This window comes from Odontomachus brunneus, unplaced genomic scaffold (assembly GCF_010583005.1).
Source record: "Odontomachus brunneus isolate Ranch 3 - 2012 unplaced genomic scaffold, Obru_v1 Obru_scaffold_048, whole genome shotgun sequence".
NCBI lineage: Eukaryota > Metazoa > Arthropoda > Insecta > Hymenoptera > Formicidae > Odontomachus > Odontomachus brunneus.
The window spans coordinates 1853384-1859195 of NW_022639498.1; the positions used below are offsets into that span (position 1 = coordinate 1853384).

General features: G+C 38.3%; 1 long non-coding RNA gene across 1 annotated transcript; it reads right to left on the bottom strand.

Annotated features, from left to right (window-relative positions):
• Nucleotides 1–4575: 4575 nt before the first annotated feature.
• On the bottom strand, nucleotides 4576–5406 carry LOC116844959. Its single transcript, XR_004378165.1, has 3 exons — nucleotides 5303–5406; nucleotides 4905–5066; nucleotides 4576–4678 (listed from the first exon to the last, which is right to left on the bottom strand). It is a non-coding gene; the product is annotated as an uncharacterized LOC116844959 (long non-coding RNA).
• Between the last annotated feature and the right edge of the window lie 406 nt (nucleotides 5407–5812).

Here is a 5812-nt window from a genome sequence, read left to right on the forward strand (position 1 = left end):
CCGGGTCACGACATATCAGCATGCAAAAAATTAACAAAAATACGCAACAAAACTCGGGAAACGCTCCGGGCAACGCGGCCACGCAGGGCGCAAGCCAGGGTACCGCCCAGAATATTACGCGCCCCGCACTAACGTCCTCCCAACCAGAGTCGTCACGCGAGAAGAAGATAATAATACAGGAATAAATTCGGAAACTCGAACCATTACAATTATGAATATCGAATCTTGTAGCACATTACCGAGCGTAATTTTAGGGTGTATATCAGTTGGACACGGGGCAATTGGACACAGTCCAATCACAAGTCGCTGTTCCAAGGGATCCTACAAATGTCTCTAATCACACGGTGCTGTGATTGGCTGTGTCCAAATGCACCGTGTCCAAGTGCACCGCTCCCTAATTTTAAGCGCAGAACAATTAACAAAAAATTGTAATTTTATGATCGACACGGGTTCTTCAGTAAATATCGTGAAATTAAGTGCATTAAAGGATCCCGATATAAACAACCAAGATACTCTGACACTACGCGGAATATCTCAAATATCTTTCGAGACACTAAGATCTACTGAACTAAAAATTTTGAATCAAGCAGCAAAATTCCATGTAGTCAGTGATGAAATAGCTTTTCCGCAAGACGCAATTCTTGGATCCGAATTTCTGAAATATAACGCCACAATAGATTACGAAGCTGAAGTTTTGAAAATAGAAAATCTAAGTATCCCCTTTTTCAAGAACGAAATTATGACTATTCCAGCACGAAGTGTTCAACCAATTGCTTTTATTATTACTAATCCTGAAGTGCAAGAAGGATACATACCGTTGTTAGACTCTGTTAAAGGCACATATGCTGGAGAAGCATTAGTTACTAATTTCAAAGGCAAGGGACATTTACTATTTTATAATACTACATCGAATGAAGTCTCATTTACTATCCCTCCCATGCCTCTTGTGCCCTTTTCTTCCCTGAATCAGGAAAAAGATAATATATATCATGAGAAATATAAACACACACATACCGAAACCTTTTATATGGAGCCTGTTAATGAGCAAGAACGTATCCGCTGTATCGAAGGAATGGTAAACACAGATAGTTTGAATCAAGAAGAGAAAGAGCACGTTAATGCTATATTAAAAAAAAACTCTGATCGATTCTATATACCTGGCGACCTTTTAGGACATACTAATGCCACGACTCACACTATTCCGACAACTGACGAATTACCAGTACACGTTAATATCGATATCCTCCTATACACAAACAAGAGATAGATAGACAAATAAAAAATTTGCTGGAACAAGATATTCGAAATTCTACATCTCCTTATAACTCTCCTCTTTGGATCGTCCCAAAAAAAATCGGATTCTCAAGGACAAAAACGTTGGAGGATGGAATCGATTATAGAACATTAAACGGAAAAACCATAGGTGACGCGTATCCATTACCGAATATAGAAAAAATTTTAGATCAAGTTGGTAGTGCAAAATATTTTTCCGTGTTTGATTTAGTCCAAGGTTTTCATAAAATTCTAATGGCTGCCCCAGACGCACATAAAACAGCATTCTCTACACCCTATAGGCACTACGAATATAAAAGAATGCCCTTTGGGTTGAAAAACGCGCCTGCTACATTTCGGGAGCGGTGCACTTAAACACGGTGCATTTGGACACAGCCAATCACAGCACCGTGTGATTAGAGACATTTGTAGGGTCCCTTGGAACAGCGACTTGTGATTGGACTGTGTCCAATTGCCCCGTGTCCAACTGATATACACCCCTACATTTCAGCGTCTGAACAATGTTTTAACGGGCTTACAAGGAAATGAATTATTCGTGTACTTAGACGATATTGTGATTTACGCTGAATCTCTCGAGAAACATAAAATAAAAATCAACCGACTAATGAAGAGACTCCGCGACGCAAATTTACAGTTGCAACCCGACAAATGTCAATTTCTGAAACATGAAGTCCGATATCTCGGGCATATAATTAATAAAGATGGAGTACAACCTGATCCAAACAAGATAAAATCAATAGAGACCTTTCCAATACCGCGTAACCAGAAAAATGTCAAACAGTTCCTTAGTCTATCTGGTTACTACAGGAGGTTCATACCGAACTTTTCTAAAATAGCTAAGCCACTCTCGGACTTATTGAAGAAGAATAAAGAATTTTTATGGAAGGAAATTCAAAATCAATCTTTTACTACTTTGCGCAATGCCCTCTGTAATAAACCTATTTTACAATATCCTGATTTCAAAAAACCGTTTATCTTAACCACAGATGCATCCGGATACGCAATAGGTGATGTTTTAAGTCAAGGAGCTCTCGGAAAAGATTTACCCATTGCTTACGCTTCGAGAACATTGACCGACGCAGAACAGGACCCAGAAAACTATTTGGTACCAAATTGTCGCCAAATTGACACCAAATATGGCCAAAACTTGACGGCAAATCTGATGCTATATGCGTCCGCAATATGCTTGGGTTTTGTTAGCAAAGCTTGGTGACAAAATCTGACGCCAAATTGTCGCCAAATACCAAGCAAAGTTTGGCGCCAAACTGCGCCGCACAAACTTTGGTCGGTATTTGGCCTCAATTTGGCGTTAAACTGCTCTGCACAAACCTTGCTCGGTATTTGGCACCAATTTGCCAACAACCTTTGATTTAGCAGATATTGTGTCCAATTTGATGACATTTTGGCAGCAAAATTTGTAGTCAAGTGTTGGGCAAAATTTGCTCGAGCAGATTTGGCTATCTGGGAAGTATTCAACTATAGAGAAGGAGTGTCTTTCTATAGTATATTGTACTTCCCATTTTAGGTAATATCTTTACGGAAAGAAATTTACCATTGTAACTGACGATCAGCCCCTTGTGTGGTTGCATTCTATCAAGGATCCCAGTTCACGGCTTTGGAAATGGCGTTTCAAACTTTTAGAGTATGATTATAACATAATTTACAAACCTGGCAAAATTAATAGTTACGCCGACGCCTTATCCAGAAACCCGCCTGATGCACCTATTTTCTCTTTAATTCCCGAAGATAAATCCTTTCCCTCATTTAAAACAACAACTGCACAAGCAGGAAATAATCCACAATCCCAATCATCCTTATCTACATCTCTAATGGACGTTGACACCGCAAACGCCTTACCAAATCCGCTCATAAAACAATGTGAAGAAATTACTGATATTTCCTCTTCCGATGAAGAAGTTTCCGACGAAGAAGAAATATTTCAGGCAAACCCAGTTCCGTATAATTTCCCATCACAGGGAATTCTTTTAAAAACAGTAATTTCTAGAGATACGTTACTAGCATGCAAAGATAATTATGTTATTTTTATTAAAATGGATGGATCGGCATATGATAAAGGAGCCCTTATTTATAGAAACAACGGTGAATTATCTGAATATAACAACTTGATACATGAACGAGCATGCGTTATTCAAAAGGAAACAAAAGTATTAATTGCCTTGCCACTTAAATATAACGATAGAGAAAATATAAGGAAGCGTCCCAGATGCGCACATTAACAAACGGACACAGCCAACCACAACGCCGTATGATTAGAGATATTCTAGAGACTCTATAAACAATGATATATGATTGGATATGTTCGTTTGTCAATGTGCGCATCTGAGACTCACTCAAATGTAACAACCGATAACATAAAAAATTGTATCAAATTTCTTAGAGACGTTATACAAAAATTAGATTTAAAATCCATAAGTATAGCACAAACCGATTTATTTGACGAAATCCCTGGACATATGTTATTAACAAACTAGAAACTAACCTGCAAGATATCGATATAACTCTTACTGTCTGCAAATCTCTTGTTCGCAATCCTCAAGAACATGAAAGAGAACAATTAATATATGAAAGGCATGCGACTAAAATAGGAGGGCACAAAGGCGTTACTTAAACGTATAAACGTATATTAAGACAAAATTTCTATTGGCCCACGATGAAAAGCGATATTCAAAAATATATTCAAGTTTGTAAAGAATGCCAGTTAAAGAAATTAACACGAGTTAAAACTAAACTACCGATGACAATTACTGATACCCCGGGCGCTGCGTTTGATAAAGTGTCAATGGACATTATGGGCCCCCTTCCTGTTACTCCATTTAGAAATAAATATATACTAACAATTCAAGACCTATTAACTAAATATAGCGTAGCCATACCACTTAAACAAACTGACTCGCAAACTATAGCTGACAATTTTTTGAACTTCATTTGCATATACGGTGCTCCTAAAGCCCTACTGACTGATCAAGTTCCAAATTTCTTTACGTCTATAATGAAAAATCTAGCCAAATCACTAAAAATTCGATAGTATAGAACTACAGCTTATAGACCACAATCAAACGGATCAATAGAGAGATCCCACCACGTTTTAACTGAATACTTAAAAATGTATACCAACATTAACAATAGTTGGGATGAACATCTATTTACTGCCATGTTCTGCTACCCTTATAGAAATATCATACTAAGAATCATTGATAATTACTTATTTTCAGTATTAAAAATACTGGATAATAAGTAATTATCAATGATTCTTAGTATGATATTTCTATAAGGGTATAATACTTCTGTCTATGAAGGAACTAATTATACTCCTTTCTCCGTTGTGTTTGGTAGAACTCCTCAACTCCCTTCATCAGTCCCAATCCTGGAAGAAGACACAGAGATAACATACCAGCGTTACCTCACTAGGGAGCGGTGCACTTGGACACGGTGATTTGGACACAGCCAATCACAGCACCGTGTGATTAGAGACATTTGTAGGGTCCCTTGGAACAGCGACTTGTGATTGGACTGTGTCCAATTGCCCCGTGTCCAACTGATATACACCCTATCCACCTATACATCCACTGATATACATCCACCTCACTAACCTTTATAACACACTCAGAACATCGCAAGTGAACGCAAAAGAAACCTTGATCCAAGCCAAATAGAGAAGTAAGAAGTTGTAAGATAAGTCGCGGATGCTAGCCCTGTCCGGAGCGATAGCAACTTATCCCACGGCGCAGGTGTCCGAGTGTTAATAACTGACACTAATTAGAACACAAAACAATTATTTATTGTACTTTACAGTTCCTATTTCCTCAATTAACTTTGAACGAGAACATTATACAAAGCGGTAGTCCTCAGTAACTTGTACCCGCACGTGCTCTACTCGTGTTTCGCGGTCGCACTTATAACAACGTAATAGAATTATACGTAAGTTCGATATTACAACCAATGTCCATGCGGGACAATATCCGAACAGATACGCGAATAAATTCCGTACCCAAAGCGATAATCCGCCCTTTCTTAGTTGACTTAAACACCAGGCATATACCGGTACACGATCTCGGAGCTCCTCGCTCTCTTCGTTACTTGGCAAAACTTGCGCGGCTTCTGCCTCTCCTTCTTCTCTCGCTACGCATGTTAAGATTCGGCGCCTGGGAGAGGAGACTTCAATCCCGGCTACGGTGTTTAACTTTACACTAACATCGCTAGATGTCACTACCTCCTATGATTTCTTACAAAGTATTATGATCAACGTATCAATGAACAAAATTTTAATACTGGAAATTTCATATACTTATTGAAAGAAATACTTATACTTATCAAAGGCAAATTTGCTGATCAATATACGGGACCGCACGAGGTTTTAGAAATACTTCCACCACGGAATGTCAAATTAAATTATAAAGGTCGACCTCGTATTGTTCATATGGATAAATTAAAACTATTATGCTTTAATCGAAACAAGGATCCAGGATGAAGGAAAGCATAAATAGCAAGGAGAAAGCAT